The sequence below is a fragment of the Triticum urartu genome, chromosome 7A, assembly GCF_056163025.1.
Source record: "Triticum urartu cultivar PI428250 chromosome 7A, HENAU_Tu73, whole genome shotgun sequence".
Lineage (NCBI taxonomy): Eukaryota > Viridiplantae > Streptophyta > Magnoliopsida > Poales > Poaceae > Triticum > Triticum urartu.
In genome coordinates this window covers 560,156,081-560,174,310 of record NC_141879.1, presented here as the reverse complement: position 1 = coordinate 560,174,310, position 18,230 = coordinate 560,156,081, and positions in this window count along the sequence as shown.

The following is an 18,230-nucleotide window of genomic DNA, read 5'->3' as shown; positions in this document are numbered from 1 at the left end:
TCATCAAGGCGGTAGCACTTGTACTTGGACTGACTCTTGGCAATCCCAATCTTCACCTTTTTCACCATAGCATCAAGAAGCTGGGCTTGGTGAATCTGGTCTTCTAAGGTAGGAGAGACTTGAAGGTTGGCGAGGAAACCTTGAGGAACAACTTGCAGATTAAGTTTGCGGAAAGCTTCACAAAGCTCGGGTTGATAAGGCTTAAGAATCAAACTATTGCAGTAAGCCTTCCTGCTCAAAGCGTCAGCAATCACATTGGTCTTGCCTGGAGTGTACTCAACACTCGGATTATACTCTTGAATCATTTCGACCCATCGAGTTTGCCTGAGGTTGAGATTAGGCTGAGTGAAGATGTACTTAAGACTCTTGTGATCAGTGAAAATGTCCACTTTTCTTCCCAATAGAAGATGTCTCCAAGTCAAAAGAGCATGCACAACTGCTGCCAACTCGAGATCATGAGTGGGGTAGTTCTTCTCATTAGGCTGCAACTGGCGAGATGTATAAGCAACAACTTTCTTCTCTTGCATCAAAACTGCGCCAAGACCTTGGAGAGAGGCATCACAAAAGACCTCGTACGGCTTGGATTCATCAGGCGGAGTCAGAACTGGAGCAGTGATCAATTTCTCTTTCAAAGTGTTGAAGGCAATATCACACTCCGGAGACCAAACGTACTTGACGTGCTTCTGAAGAAGATTAGAGAGAGGCTTCGCGATCTTAGAAAAGTTTTCAATGAATCTTCGGCAATAGCTTGTGAGACCGAGAAAACTGCGGAGTTGCTTCACGTTCTGAGGAGGTTCCCAATTCACAATTGCAGACACCTTCTCAGGATTCACGGCAATGCCCTTGGCAGAGATGATATGACCAAGATAAAGAACCTCATCAAGCCAAAATTCACACTTGGAGAACTTGGCGTAGAACTGATGTTCCCTGAGCTTATCAAGAACCAAACGCAAGTGCTTGGCATGATCTTCCTTGTTCTTGGAGAAAACCAGAATGTCATCGAGATAGACCAAAACGAAGTCATTGGTGTAGGCATTGAAGATGAAGTTCATCATGCGAGAGAACGTCGGAGGAGCGTTGGCAAGGCCAAAAGACATGACAGTGTATTCATATGAACCAAAGCTTGTTCTGAATGCTGTCTTGGGAATATCTTCTTCACGAATGCGAATCTGGTGATAACACATACGGAGATCAAGCTTGGAGAATACTTGAGCACCTTTGAGTTGTTCGAACAGCTCATTGATGTTGGGAAGTGGGTATTTGTTCTTGGTGGTCTTCTTGTTCACTGGACGGTAATCAACACAAAGTCGGTCCGTTCCATCCTTCTTCTTCACAAAAAGAACACCACAACCCCACGGAAAAGAACTAGGCCGGATGAGACCCATTCTTTCTTTCTCATCAAGTTGCTTCTTCAGCTCCTTCAACTCTTCAGGTCCGAGCTTGTAAGGACGTTTGCACACAGGTTCCGTGCCAGGCTCAAGTTCAATAACGAATTCAACTGGCCGGTGCGGAGGCATTCCTGGGAGCTCTTCTGGAAAGACGTCTTGATATTCGCAAACGACTGGAATTTGAGAGATGGCATCCAATTCACCCTTCTCATTGAGAGAAAACAGACGGATGCTATCCTCACGAGCGGCAAAGACAATTACATCCTCAGACGAATGCGTCAATTGAATCTGCCTGGCTGCACAATCAAGCTGAGCCTTGTGCTTAGAAAGCCAATCCATTCCGAGAATAAGATCAATATCCGAGTTACCAAGAACCACCAGAGAAGAGAGAAACTTGTAATCGCCCAACGTGATAGAGACACCGGGAGCAACCAAACTAGAAGTCAAAAGCTTGCCGGGAGAAACAACTTGCATGACTTTGGGCATAATCTCGGTATCAACATTGTGCTTCGATGCAAACGGGCATGACAAAAAGGAATGCGATGCACCAGTGTCAAAAAGAACTTTTGTAGGAATATCATTAACAGGAAGGTTACCCATGATCACATCTGACGAGTCCTCTGCCTGAGCTGCATTCATCAAATTGACCTTGGCATGCTTGGGGTTATGCTTGACCACAGCTGTACTTGCCGATCTGACAGGAGGAGGAGGAGGAAGACGCCTCTGGTTGAGACACTTGTTGGCATAGTGACCCTTCTGTTGGCACTTGTTGTACGTGACCTCTGAAAGCGGACGGTGATACGGAGCACTCGATCTTGGAGCTTGAGACGAAGTCTTGTTCTGAAAGCCAGGGTTGGGTGGGTGGGAAGAACCACTGCCACCTTTGCTCTTCTATTGATACGGCTGACGGAACGGAGGAGGAGGAAGCCAAAACTTCTGCTGCTTGGCCACTTGAGTAGAGGAAGAAGGAGTAGCATCTCTGACTCGCTTCCTGGAAGCATCACACCTCAACTGAGCAGCCTCTCGCTTCAGTGCCATGTTGTAGAACTCATCGTATCTCAAGGGCTCGAAGAGGACAAGAGCGAGCTGAATATCTTCTCTGAGACCACCCCTGAACTGATATATCATGCTCTTCTCATCAGGCACGTCCTGTTTGGCAAAGCAGGCAAGCTTCTGGAACAACTTGTTGTAGTCATGGACAGACAAAGAGCCTTGCATCAGATTGCGGAATTCCTCACGCTTGCTTTCAACCATGCTCTGCGGAATATGATGAGCTCGGAAATCTCGACGGAAATCATCCCAAGTGATAACACGTCCACCTCTGGAGTCCTTGTACTGCTGGAACCATTCTGCAGCTTGATCTTTGAGTTGGAAGGAAGCGAACTTGACAAAGTCCTCAGGCCTAACGTTACTGCACTCGAAATGCTTACACAGATCCACAAGCCAATCGTCAGCATCGGTTGCCTCAACACAATTGCTGAAAGTCTTTGGCCCGTTAGCAAGGAACTAGTTGAGTGTAGCAAAGTGACTCTGATTGCTGCCTTGATTCCCTTGACTGCCTTGATTGCGCTCTTGGAGAATTTGCATGATCAGCTGTGTGTTTGCATTGGTCGCGGCCATCACAGCTTGCCATGCCTCTGGAGGAGGTGGAGGTGGTGGCGGATCAGGATTCGGAGTCGTGCGTGTTGGAGGAGCCATCCTGAAGAGGTTGACCACCATTAGCACATTGATAGATAAATATTGAAGCTGAATCCAACGGAATGAAAATTGCAACATATAGTCTTCACATCCGAACAAAATGAACGAATGCATTCCTCTTGAAATGGTCACATATCCATAAATTGAGAAGCCATGTAGAATTAGGTAGAAGAAGTAAAACAACAAGATACGGCTCGAGAACGAATAATCGGTAAGAAATCCCAATCTCAAACCAATATCCGTGGAAGAAGAACTAGAGCTACTAGAATTCCCACCTATGAAACTCCCGAACCTTTCTGGTTATGCAATCAGGTGTTGGGGATACAGGGGAAGCATAATATCTCACCCAAACTAGCAAATCCTACATCCAGCTGTATCCATCCTTCAACACATAACCAAGAAAAACTTCGGAAACCATCTACCTCAACCTTCGAAAAGCATCCGTTATACAAGTTATGGCGATACTCCCGAACTCCCGCCCCAGTACTGGGTGGCGTCGAGGTTATCTCACCAATGAACTGCATAAAAGAGATTTTCGATGTCGGCGAACATATCTCAAGTATTCCAGAATTGCAACGATAAAATTATGATGACAACACCTCAGAGCTCAACTCCCCGGGACACTTCCACTAAACCCCTGATAGGAGGCACCAAGACAGTGTTCTCATCATAAGCCATCGGAACGATTCCAAGATACTCGCGTGATCCTAAATTTTTTTTTGTGAAATTTGAGAAGAGAAGAGTCAAAAATCTACGTCAGGATGCCTTACCAGAGCGATGAGGAGACTAGGAAGTAAAAGAATTCCTAAGCTCTCCGATATATAATTCCTAAGTGACTCAAAACATTTTTCTAGACACAACTCGGCCGCTAAAAACGATCAAGCAATGGGGCTCCTAAGGTCGGGGAAGGCTCTGATTACCAACTTGTAACGCCCTCGATGCGACTATAGCTCCCACGTGTCGAGGCAGGACTTAGAGACATAATCGCATTAAAGGCATATGTCGCAAGTTAGGCAATCTTCACAACATCCCATGTAATATGAATAATAAAGGGGAGAACATAGTTGGCTTACACTCGCCACGTCAATCAAGAACATGAATAACATTACATCATCCAAAACACTCATGGCCCGACTATGGTGCCAAAATAGAAGAGAACCGAACAAGCGACACGGTCCCAATCACCCCCAACTGGGCACCACTACTGATCATCATGAAAAGACACGTAGTAACGCTGAGAGTCCTCGTCGAACTCCCACTTGAGCTCATAATCATCACCTGGAGCGGAATCACCTGGACCTGCATCTGGAGTTATAGTATCTGTGAGCCACAGGGACTCAGCAATCTCGCACCCTCGCGATCAAGACTATTTAAGCTTATAGGAAGGGTAAGGCAAATATATATGTGGAGCTGCAGCAAGCGACTAGCATATATGGTGGCTATCTTATTCGCAAAGGAGAGCGAGAAGAGGAGGCAAAGCACGAGCGAGAAACTAGAGAGCAACCTGCGCAAACATTACTCCAACACCGTGTCCACTTCCCGGACTCCGCCGAGAAGGGGCCATCACGGTAACACACACGGTTGATTCATTTTAATTAAGTTTAGTTCAAGTTATCTACAACCGGACATTAACAAATTCCCACCTGCCCATAACCGCGGGCACGGCTTTCGAAAGTTCAAACCCTGCAGGTGAGTCCCAACTTAGCCCATGACAAGCTCTCACGGTCAACGAAGGAATAGACCTCCTCCCAAGACGTTCCGATCAGACTCGGTATCTCGGTAATTCAAGACACTTCGACAAGTTAAAACAAGACCAGCAACACCGCCCGAATGTGCCGACAAATCCCGATAGGAGCTGCACATATCTCTTTCTCAGGGCACACTCAGATGAGACATCCTACGAGTAAAAACCAACCCTCAAGTTGCCCCGAGGTGGCCCCGCAGTCTACTCGGTCGGACCAACACTCGGAGGAGCACTACCCCGGGGGGGGGGGGGTTAAAATAAGATAACCCTTGAGTCTGCAGAACCCAAGGGGAAGAAAAGGCTAGGTGGCAAAAGGTAAAACCAAGGTTGGGCATTGCTGGAAAAGCTTTAATCAAGGCGAAATATCAAGGGGTTCCCATTATAACCCAACCGCGTAAGGAACGCAAAATCCGGGAACATAACACCGATATGACGGAAACTAGGGCGGCAAGAGTGGAACAAAACACTAGGCGAGAGGCCGAGCCTTCCACCCTTTACCAAGTATATAGATGCATTAAGATAACATGGCAATATAATGATATCCCAACAAGTAAATAAAGGTTCCAACAAGGAACGGCCTCCAATCTTCACCTGCAACTAGCAACGCTATAAGAGGGGCTGAGCAAAGCTGTAACATAGCCAATCAACGGTTTGCTAGGACAAGGTGGGTTAGAGATTTGACATGGAAATTGGGAGGCTGACAAGCAAAAGGTAGGCATCGTAGCATTGGCATAGCAAAAGAGCGAGCAAACTAGCATAGCAAAGATAGTAGTGATTTCGAGGGTATGATCATCTTGCCTACACAGTTGTCAGAGTTGACTGGATCCTCAAAAGCAAACTCAACGGGCTCCTCTTTAGCGAACTCGTCTCCCGGCTCTACCCAACAAGACAAACAAGCAACAAGGATACAATCAACCACGTGCAAGACCAAGCAATATGATGAAATGATGATATGCTATGCGGGATGCGATGCGGGATGCAAAATGCAAGATATGACAGGAAATGCATGAACCTGGCCTCAACTTGGAATTCCAAGGGTGCCAATGGAAATATGAGATGAAATTGCTTGAAAACAATATAAAGATCATCGGAATCGGAGTTACGGTTTGGAAATGGCAAGCGTTTAAAAAATGACACCGGTCTGCGATTTACAGCAAGTAGGCATCTAAATGCAACGAAATGAACATGCTACAGCACCCAAACATGACAACAAAATACATGGCAGGGATGTACACAAGATGCTTAACAAAAGTCTAGCACTGAGCTACGGACAATTCATCCATTATGAGGTTCAAACAAGCATGGCAAAAACGCAAATGCAAAACAGATTCCAGACTTGGTGAAATTAACACTTGTCTGAAATTTCAGATCACGAAGCCCTCTTTGGAGCAGCAAAACAACATGATACATGACCTGATCATGACAAAGAAGAACATGTCATGGAGCTACTGAACAAGCTTAACAAAAGTCCCTAAGTGACCTTGAGCCAAAAGGGTTCACAAAATATACTAACGGGCACACGAACATAGCAAAAACATAATCAGTTTTCAGACTTAGTGAAAACTGAGACATGCTGAAATATAACTCACGAAGGCATGTAAACGAGCTCGATGCACTCACTACGGTGCAAGTCATGGGAAGGCAAGCATACATCCATTAATAAGGAACAAAATTCTAGCTATAAATGGTAAGAAAAATGGCATAGCATGCACGGATCAACTACAATAGCATCGGCAAAATCGCAAACGAGTTGACGATCTGCCCAGATTCACCACGAATCAAAAGTAGAGCTCGATTACCTCAAGCTAGGGTGCTCCATAATTGCAAGTAAAGACATGGATGGATAGAGAATAACATGATTAACAAAACTCCTTTACTGATCATCCTCAAAAGAGGCACGGATCACTAGGAAACAAGCTGAACATATGGCATCATGAACTAAATAATCCCAGACTTAGTGAAAACTACCAAGTCCCTGAAAACAGATTTACCAGGTGCCTCACTTTGCAAGCTTGCACAAGTCACCACACACATCCTAAAAATGCATGGGTTGCACCTATGGAAAGATAACAAGATGCTTAACAAAACATATGAAGGACTCACAGGCATAGCATGCACACAATAATCATGGCAAAAATGACAAAAGTCTAAGATGAACTAGCACATCTAACAATTAACTCACGAAGCCTCCTTCTAACAGCATTTCGGGCATCAAGACGAACTCAAATGAAAATGATGCAATGGAATGAAATGATGTACTCGTCGAGACGAACATTTTTATATACTATATGTCCAAATCGGAGCTATGGATGTGGAGATATCACCGGTCAAAGTATGCATAAAAAATTAGGGGAAGAGGGGAAAAGTCAACCCAGGGATTTTGGATCTGGATCTGGCACTGTTCACGGCGCGACTCCCGAGGTCTCCGGCGATGGCGTGGTGGCCGGAGATGGAGGGGAGAGGCCGGGGCCGATGAGGGCGAGGCGAGGCCGGCTCCGGGCGGCAGCCACCGGAGCGTCGGAGGCGGCGGCGGCGGGGTCAACCGGCGAGGGCGGCGCGGCGGCAGGGGTGACCGGGCTCTGCCGGAGAAGAAGCCGGCCGGCGAGGTGGCGGCGACCGGCGAATCAGCGGGGAGGGCGCCGCGGCTCGGGCGGGAGGAGAGCCGGGCGGCTGGCGGCGGCAACCGGGCTCCGCGGGCTAGATCTGGGCCCAGGCGGGCCGCGGAGAGAGAGAAACGGCGGCGCGGTTGAGGTGGCGGCGTGCGGTTGGCCGGGCGCGGCGGCGGGGCTGAGGTGGCGTGCTCTGATTGGTCGGAGCGATGTGGCGGCGGGGTGGACACGTCCGGCGGCGGAGTGGACACGTCCGGCCGCGCGGAGATGAATTTTAGGGTTTCGGAGGTAGGAGGAGATCCGAAAAACGGGGGGTCTATTTATAGGCATAAGTGGAGCTAGGAGAGTCCAAATGAGGTGCGGTTTTCGGCCACGCGATCGTGATCGAACGCTCTAGGACATGGAGCAGAGTTTGGTGGGTTTTGGGCAAAATTGGAGGGGTGTTGGGCTGCAACACACACACGAGGCCTTTCCGGTCCCTCGGTTAACCGTTGGAGTATCAAACGAAGTCTAAATGGTACGAAACTTGACAGGCGGTCTACCGGTAGTAAACCAAGGCCGCATGGCAAGTCTCGGCCCAATCCGGAAATGTTTAATCCCCACACACGAAAGAAAGGTAGAATTGACCACCGGAGGAGAACGAAGCGCCGGAATGCAAAACGGACAACGGGGAAAAAGCTCGAATGCATGAGATGAACACGTATGCAAATGCAATGCACATGATGACATGATATGAGATGCATGACAACGAAAACAACACACGGAGACAAGGACCCGAACCCGAGAAATAAATATAGCTTAACGCCGGAAACGGCAAGAGTTGGAGTACAAATTGGGAAAGTTATATCCGGGGCGTTACATCAACTTACTGAACCTATTGAAAATGAAATTCCTTATGAGTATCCTTCGGGTATGATAGAAAAACTACTAGCTAATCCTTTTACAGGAGATGGAACAAAGCATCCTGATGAGCACTTAATATATGTGGATGAAGTTTGTGGATTATTTAAGCTTGCGGGTATACCCAATGATGTTGCTAAGAAGAAGGTCTTCCCTTTATCTTTGAAGGGAGATGCATTGATATGGTATAGGCTATGTGATGATATGAGATTCTGGGACTATAAAAGATTGAAGCTGGAATTTCATCGAAAGTATTACCCTATGCATCTTGTTCATCGTGATCGCAATTATATATATAATTTCTGGCCTCGCGAAGGAGAAAGCATCGCCCAAGCTTTAGGGAGGCTTAAATCAATGTTATATTCATGCCCCAATCATGAGCTCCTGAGAGAAATAATTATGCAAAGTTTTTATGCTCGGCTTTCTGATAACAATCGCACCATGCTCGATACTTCTTGTGCTGGCTCTTTTATGATGAAGACTATTGAATTCAGATGGAATTTATTGGATAGAATTAAACGTAACTCTGAAGATTGGGACCTCGACGAAGGTAAGGATTCAGGTATGGCACCTAAGTTTGATTGTGTTAAATCTTTTATGGATACCGATATTTTTTGTAAGTTTAGCACTAAATATGGACCTGACTCTGAGATAGTAGCTTCTTTCTGTGAATCTTTTGCTACTTATGTTCATCTCCCTAAGGAGAAGTGGTTTAAATATCATCCTCCCATAGAAGTAAAAGTAGCTTCACCTATTAAAGTTGAAGAAAAGACTGTCACTTATAATGATCCTATTGTTCCTATTTCTTATATTGAGAAACCACCTTTCCCTATTAGAATAAAGGATCATGCTAAAGCTTCAACTGTTGTTCGTAAAAGCAATATTAGAACTTATACACCTCCTGAGCAAGTTAAAGTAGAACCTAATATTGCTATTGTTAAAGACCTCTTGTCTGATAATATTGATGGGCATGTTATTTAGTTCGAAGGTGAAACTGCTAGAATTGCTAAACCTTGTGATAAAGATAAACATAGACATGTGGTAGGCGTGCCTGTTATTTCTGTTAAAATAGGAGATCATTGTTATCATGGCTTATGTGATATGGGTGCTAGTGCTAGTGTTATACCTTATGACTTGTATGAAGAAATTAAGAATGAAATTGCACCTGCTGAGTTAGAAGATATTGATGTCATAATTAAACTTGCCAATAGAGATACTATTTCAGCAATGGGAATTGTTAGAGATGTTGTAGTCTTATGTGGGAAAACGAAATATCCTGCTGATTTTCTTGTTCTTACTTCTCCGCGAGATAGCTTTTGTCCCATTATATTTGGTAGACCCTTCTTAAATACTGTCAATGCTACCATAGATTGCACTAAGAATGTTGTTACTATTGGCTTGGATGATATGGTTCATGAGTTTAATTTCTCTAAATTTAGTAAACAACATCGTGAGGAAGAATTACCTAGTAAGGATGAAATTATTGGTTTTGCTTCTATTGACGTACCTCCTAGTGATCCTTTAGAACACTATTTGCTAGACCATGAAAATGATATGTTCATGAATGAAAGAAGGGAAATAGATGAAGTATTCTTTAAACAGGAACCTATTCTGCATCACAACTTGCCTATTGAAATCTTAGGGGATCCTCCTCCACCCAAGGGTGATCCCGTGTTTGAGCTTAAACCTTTGCCTGATAATCTTAAATATGCTTATCTTGATGAAAATAAGATATATCCTATTATTATTAGTGCTAACCTTTCAGAGCATGAAGAAGAAAGATTATTGAAAACTCTGAAGAAGCATCGTGCTGCTATTGGATATACTCTTGATGATCTTAAGGGCATTAGTCCCACTCCATGTCAACATAAAATAAATTTGGAAGCAGATGCCAAACCAGTTCGTGATCCTCAACGACGTCTGAATCCTAAAATGAAAGAAGTGGTAAGAAAAGAAATACTAAAGCTTCTGGATGCAGGTATAATCTATCCCGTTGCTGATAGTGAGTGGGTAAGTCCTGCCCATTGTGTCCCTAAGAAGGGAGGTATTACTATTGTTCCTAATGATAAAGATGAATTGATTCCACAAAGAATTATCATAGGTTATAGGATGGTAATTGATTTCCGCAAATTAAATAAAGCTACTAAGAAAGATCATTACCCCTTAAATTTTATTGATCAAATGCTAGAAAGATTATGCAAACATACACACTATTGCTTTCTAGATGGTTATTCTGGTTTCTCTCAAATACCTGTGTCGGCTAGAGATCAATCAAAGACTACTTTTACATGACCTTTTGGTACTTTTGCTTATAGATGTATGCCTTTTGGTTTATGTAATGCACCTGCTACCTTTCAAAGATGCATGATGGCTATATTCTCTGACTTTTGTGAAAAGATTTGTGAGGTTTTCATGGACGACTTTTCCATCTATGGTTCCTCTTTTGATGATTTCTTGAGCAATCTTGATTGAGTTTTGCAGAGATGTGAAGAAACTAATCTTGTCTTGAATTGGGAAAAGTGCCACTTTATGGTTAATGAAGGTATTGTCTTGGGGCACAAAGTTTCTGAAAGAGGTATTGAAGTTGATAAAGCCAAGGTTGATGCTATTGAAAATATGCCATGTCCCAAGGACATCAAAGGTATAAGAAGTTTCCTTGGTCACGCCGGATTTTACAGGAGGTTCATTAAGGACTTCTCAAAGATTTCTTGGCCTCTAACTAATTTATTGCAAAAAGATATACCATTTGTCTTTGATGATGATTGTGTAGAAGCATTTGAAATACTTAAGAAAGCATGACTCACTACACCTATTGTTCAGCCACCTGATTGGAATTTACCCTTTTAAATTATGTGTGATGCTAGTGATTATGCTGTAGGTGCTGTTCTAGGGCAAAGAGTTGATAAGAAATTAAATGTTATTCATTATGCTAGTAAGACTCTAGACAATGCTCAAAGAAATTATGCTACTACTGCAAAAGAGCTTTTAGCAGCTGTATTTTCTTGTGATAAGTTCAGATCTTATATTGTTGATTCTAAAGTAACTATCCAAACTGATCATGCTGCTATTAAATATCTTATGGAAAATAAAGATGCTAAGCCTAGACTTATTAGATGGGTTCTCTTGCTACAAGAATTTGATTTGCATATTGCTGATAGAAAGGGAGCTGAGAACCCCGTTGCAGACAACTTGTCTAGGTTAGAAAATATTATTGATGACCCACTACCTATTAATGAAAGCTTTCCTGAAGAACAATTAAATGTTATAAGTACTTCTCGTAGTACTCCATGGTATGCTGATTATGCTAATTATATTGTTGCTAAGTTTATACCACCTAGCTTCACATACCAACAAAAGAAAAAGTTCTTCTATGATTTAAGACATTACTTTTGGGATGACCCACATCTTTATAAAGAAGGAGTAGATGGTGTTATTAGACGTTGTGTGCCTGAGCATGAACAGGAACAGATCCTACGCAAGTGTCATTCCGAGTCTTATGGAGGACACCATGCTGGAGATAGAACTGCACATAAGGTATTGCAATCTGGTTTTTATTGGCCTACTCTCTTCAAGGACGCCCGTAAGTTTGTCTTGTCTTGTGATGAATGTCAAAGAATTGGTAATATTAGTAGACGTCAAGAAATGCCTATGAATTATTCTCTTGTTATTGAACCGTTTGATGTTTGGGGCTTTGATTATATGGGACCTTTTCCTGCCTCTAATGGATACACACATATTCTAGTTGCTGTTGATTACGTTACTAAGTGGGTAGAAGCTATTCCAACTAGTAGTGCCGATCATAACACTTCTATTAAAATGCTTAAAGAAGTTATTTTTCCGAGGTTTGGAGTCCCTAGATATTTAATGACCGACTATGGTTCACACTTTATTCATGGTGCTTTCCGTAAAATGCTTGCTAAATATGATGTTAATCATAGAATTGCATCTCCTTATCACCCTCAGTCTAGTGGTCAAGTAGAGTTGAGCAATAGAGAGCTCAAATTAATTTTGCAAAAGACTGTTAATAGGTCCAGAAAGAATTGGTCCAAGAAACTTGATGACGCATTATGGGCTTATAGAACTGCATACAAAAATCCTATGGGTATGTCTCCGTATAAAATGGTTTATGAAAAAGCATGTCACTTACCTCTCGAACTAGAACATAAAGGCATATTGGGCTATTAAAGAGCTCAACTATGATTTTAAACTTGCCGGTGAGAAGAGGTTATTTGATATTAGCTCACTTGATGAATGGAGAACCCAAGCTTATGAAAATGCCAAGTTGTTTAAAGAAAAAGTGAAAAGATGGCATGACAAAAGGATACAAAAGCGTGAGTTTAATGTAGGTGATTATGTATTGCTATACAACTCTCATTTAAGATTTTTTGCAGGCAAACTTCTCTCTAAATTGGAAGGCCCCTATGTTATCGAAGAGGTCTATCGTTCTGGCGCCATAAGATCAACAACTTTGAAGGCACAAATCCGAAGGTGGTAAACGGTCAAAGAATCAAACATTATATCTCAGGTAATCCCATAAATGTTGAAACCAATATTATTGAAACCGTAACCCCGAAGGAATACATAAGGGACACTTTCCAGAACATTTCAGACTCCAAAAAGGAATAGGTATGTGGTACGGTAAGTAAACCGACTCCAAAACAATTTTTAAGGCAATATTTCTCCGTTTTGGAATATTTAGAAAAATAGAAAAATAAGTAACAGTCCGGGAAGGACACGAGGGCCCCACGAGGGTGGTGGGCGCGCCCTACCCCCCTGGGCGCGCCCCTACCTCGTGAGCACCTCGTGTGCCTTCTGGACTCCGTTTTCTTGCACGATACGTATTTTGGTCGGTAAAAATTCATTATATATTCTCTCGAATGTTTTGACTCCCGTGTCATGCAAATTTCCTTTGTTTTTGTTTTCGAGCTATTGCTGCTGCAGATTAGAGCAAGATGTTTTCTCAAGAGTCAATCGGGGAGAGCCGGGTATCTAATCCGGCACCGGAACCAAGGGCAAACAGCGACGCTGACCACCTTGGGCCAGCAACGGAGGAGGAGATGGAGGCTAACTTGATGAGAGTATATGCTATGGAGGATCAAGAAGTCACCTCTCGCCTCCGAGCTGGGTTCACGATGGGGGAACTACAGAGCTCAGCTATTCCAAACTCGGTTATCCCTTCTAATGTTAGATTTCTTACTTATGAAAATATGAAGAGGAGTGTCACTTGTTCTCCCGCAGCTATGCGACACCCTTGGGTGCAAGGAGCTTTAGCTGTCACAGGAAAGCTTCGTAAGGAAATAATGGACCTCAAGCAGCAAATCAATAAGCTCGAGGAGGAGAACTATATCCTGAGAGGAATAATCGCCAAGAATATTACACCAACAACAAAGAAGGAGACATGATCACATGGGTATGGGCACTCCCCTTGGCAACTGCCAAGATTGGGGGAGGTGCCCCGGTATCGTATCACAATCACAACTCCTATCTTTACCGTTTTTCTTAGTTTGATCCTATTAGTAGTGTCTTAATCTAGTAGAATAAAGTTTATGGCATGATCTAGTTTTGAGTTTTGCTTTATGATCTCTCTATGTAATCGAGTCTGTGAGCTATATATAACAAAGATTAGTGTTGAGTCAAGGGCTTGATTATTTTGCCATGATCTTGGGTGAATAAAAGAAAAGAGAAACAGAATAAAAAGAAACAAAAAGTTCATATTGATCTTATTCAGAGTAATGACTTCACATAGAAAGAGTATGATGATTAAAAGTTGTTGGGAGTTGGCAGACATAGCTTTGGTCATTGTTGCAATTAATAGGAAGTAATAAGGAAAGAGAGGTTTTCACATATAGATATATTATCATTGACATCTTTTATGATTGGGAGCACTCATTAAAATATGACATGCTAAAGAGTTGATGTTGGACAAGGAAGACAATGTAATGAGTTATGTCTTTCTTATATCTGAGATAAACTATGTTGTCATGGATCCTCTAACTTGTTGATCTTGCCTTTCCCCCTCATGCTAGCCAAATTCTCAGCACTAAGTAGAAATACTACTTGTGCTTCCAAAATCCCTAAACCAGTTTTGCCATGAGAGTCCACCATATCTACCTATGGATTGAGTAAGATCCTTCAAGTAAGTTGTCATCGGTGCAAAGCAATAAAAATTGCTCTAAATATGTATGATTGATTGGTGTGGAAGAAATAAGCTTTATACGATCTTGTGATATGGAAGTAATAAAAGCGACGGACTGCATAATAAAGGTTCATATCACAAGGGGCAATATAAAGTGACGTTCTTTCGCATTGAGATTTTATATATCCAACCATAAAAGCGCATGTCAACCTCTGCTTCCCTCTGCGAAGGGCCTATCCTTTATTATTATCTTCTACCTTACGCAAGAGTCATGGTGATATTCACCTTTTCTTTTTCATTTTATCCTTTGGCAAGCTCAGCATGTTGGAAAGAACATGATATATATATCTAATTGGATGTAGGGGAGCATGAACCATTATTGTTGAGATTACCCTTGAGGTAAAAGGTTGTGGGGCAAAACTATAAGCCCCTATCTTTCTCTGTGTCCGATTAAAACTCCATAACCACAAGTATCACGTGAGTGTTAGCAATTATGGAGGACTAAATGATAGTTGAGTATGTGGACTTGCTTTTTAGCTCTGACATAGACTCTTTCCGATGTTATGATAAATTGCAATTGCTTCAATGACTGAGATTATAGTTGTCGGAGCCCAATAAGGTTTATGATTTATACTTTTGCATTGTGAATAGATCCTCACTTGAACGTAAGTAATCATATGACAAAACCTATATATGTTGCTGTTATGATAATAATCATGATGCCTTCATGTCCGTATTTTATTTTTATTGATGCCTCTACCTCTAAACATGAGGACATATTTATTGTTATCGGCTTTTCGCTTGAGGACAAGCGAGGTCTAAGCTTGGTGGAGTTGATACGTCCATTTTGCTTCATGCTTTTATATCGATATTTATCACATTACGGACTGTTATTTCACTTTATGTCACAATACTTATGGCTATTCTCTCTTATTTTACAAGGTTTACATAAGGAGGGAGAATGCCGGCAGCTGGAATTCTGGTCTGGAAAAGGAGCAAATATTAGAGACCTATTCTGCGCAACTCCAAAAGTCCTGAAACTCCACGGAACATCTTAAAAGAAATAAAGAAAAATCCACGCCAATGATGAAGCCCAGGGGCCCACACCCTGCTCGCGAGGGTGGGGGGCGGCCCCCCTAGGGCGTGCCCCCCTACCTCGTGGGCCCCCTGGTGGCTCTCCGACCCATCTTCTCCTATATGAGGTCTTTCGATGAGAAAAAAATAGGAAGGAACTTTTCGGGACGAGACTCCGCCGTCACGAGGCGGAACCTTGGCGGATCCAATCTAGAGCTCCGGCAGAGCTGTTCTGCCGGGGATACTTCCCTCCGGGAGGGGGAAATCATCACCATCGTCATCACCAACGCTCCTCTCATCGGGAGAGGGCAATCTCCATCAACATCTTCACCAGCACCATCTCATCTCCAAACCCTAGTTCATCTCTTGTATCCAATTCTTGTCTCAAAGTCCAGGATTGGTGCTAGTAGGTTGCTAGTAGTGTTGATTACTCCTTGTAGTTGATGCTAGTTGGTTTAATTGGTGGAAGATCATATGTTCAGATCCTATATGCATATTATTACCCCTATGATTATGAACATGAATATGCTTTGTGAGTAATTACGTTCGTTCCTGAGGACAAGGGAGAAGTCTTGCTATGAGTAGTCATGTGAATTTGGTATTCGTTTGATATTTTGATAAGATGTATGTTGTCTAGCCTCTAGTGGTGTTATGTGAACGTCGACTACATAACACTTCACCATTATTTGGGCGTAGAGGAAGGCATTGGGAAGTAATAAGTAGATGATGGATTGCTAGAGTGACAGAAGATTAAACCCTAGTTTATGCGTTGCTTCGTAAGGGGCTGATTTGGATCCATATGTTTCATGCTATGGTTAGGTTTACCTTAATACTTTTGTTGTAGTTGTGGATGCTTGCAATAGAGGTTAATCATAAGTGGGATGTTTGTTCAAGTAAGAACAGCACCCAAGCACCGGTCCACCCACATATCAAATTATCAAAGTATCGAACGCGAATCATATGAACGTGATGAAAACTAGCTTGACGATATTCCCATGTGTCCTTGGGAGCGCTTTTCCTATTATAAGAGTTTTTTCCGGCTTGTCCTTTACTACAAAAGGATTGGGCCACCTTGCTGCACTTTATTTACTTTTGTTACTTGTTGCTCGTTACAATTTATCCTATCACAAAACTATCTGTTACCACTTATTTCAGTACTTGCAGAGAATACCTTGCTGAAAACTGCTTATCATTTCCTTCTGCTCCTCGTTGGGTTCGACACTCTTCCAAACCCACTTTCATCAATATAATCATCATAAATAGGAGGCATGCTACCATCATAATAAATTTTCTCATCAAAACTTGGGGGACTTAAAATATCATATTCATCAAATATAGCATCCCCAAGCTTATGGCTTTGCATATCATTAGCACCATGGATATTCAAAGAATTCATACTAGCAATATTGAAATCATGCTCATCATTCAAAGAATTTATGCCAAACATTTTGCTGAATTCTTCTTTGTAACATCTCAATTTTCAATTTGGATGTTAATCACTAGGTCATCACATGCATCCATATTTTGAGCATTTTGAATTTCGTTTATTTGGACACTTTGATCCAAGAGACCTTAAGCAACTCAAGGACCATGTGAGAGAGTTGGAGGTTTTCATAAAATTTCATTTTTGAATTTTAAAAAATTGGTTAATTGGGTCAAGGTGATTTTTATTTGAAATTATTTTTTCAATTATTTCAAAAATAAATAAAATAATGAGAAAAGATAATATGGCTTCTTCAAAATAGAGGAAATAATGGAAATTTAATTTTGAATAAAAATATATTTTTATTTAAATTTTATTTGAGATTTTATTTGGTTAAATTAGGGAAAATTGCATTTTTAAAAATTGCATTTTTGCCTAGAAAAATGTTCACATTGTCCTAAATATTAGAAGAGGACCGTGAAAATTAATTTTGGGATTTTAGGATTTTTATTTCTTTTTTATTTTGGATTTTTCCTCTGCGGTGAAATTATTAAAAGAACTCTTCGGACCGACTAGGCCGAAGCCCAGCCGGCCCAGGCCATCGCCACCGCCTTCCCCGAGCCGTCGGAGACCGACTCCCGCATGGGAGCGCCACCGCCGAAGTCCGGCCGGACCCCGCCTCCGCCTCGCGCCCCCTCCACCAAGCCGACATCGCCCCCTTTAAATAGCGATGTCGCCGCCCCCTCTCCTCCTCAAGCCACCCCGCCGCCCAAGTCGCCCAAGCCACCACCGCCGCTTGCGCCGCCGCCGTAGCCACCGCCTCGCGCCGCCCGCGCCGCTCCCCGCCGCCCGCTGCCGCGCGGCCTCGCCTCGCCGGAGCACCGCCGTCGCCGCCGCCGATCTTTTTCCCCCGAACCGGTATAAAACCGTAAACACCCGCCCCGGTTTTTTTCGGTTTTGCGTATTAGATCGGTTTATTTATTTATTTTTAGGTTATGTTATTTAGTGAATGTTCACCCGATTAGTTCTGTTAACGAACGAATTAGTTTGTTAGTTTCTGTTAGCGAACGTTTGTTCGTTAGATTTTTTAGTTTAATTTTCGGCCAGGGACCCATCTGTAATTATTTTTCATCGTAGATTAGTCCCTGATCTTTAAACCCTCACTACTTTTTGCTCGTTTATCCAAATCCAGTGGAACCAATGCCAAAATCTTCGTCTTGTTCCGCTCTGTCCAGATAAACAACTTGAACATGATTTT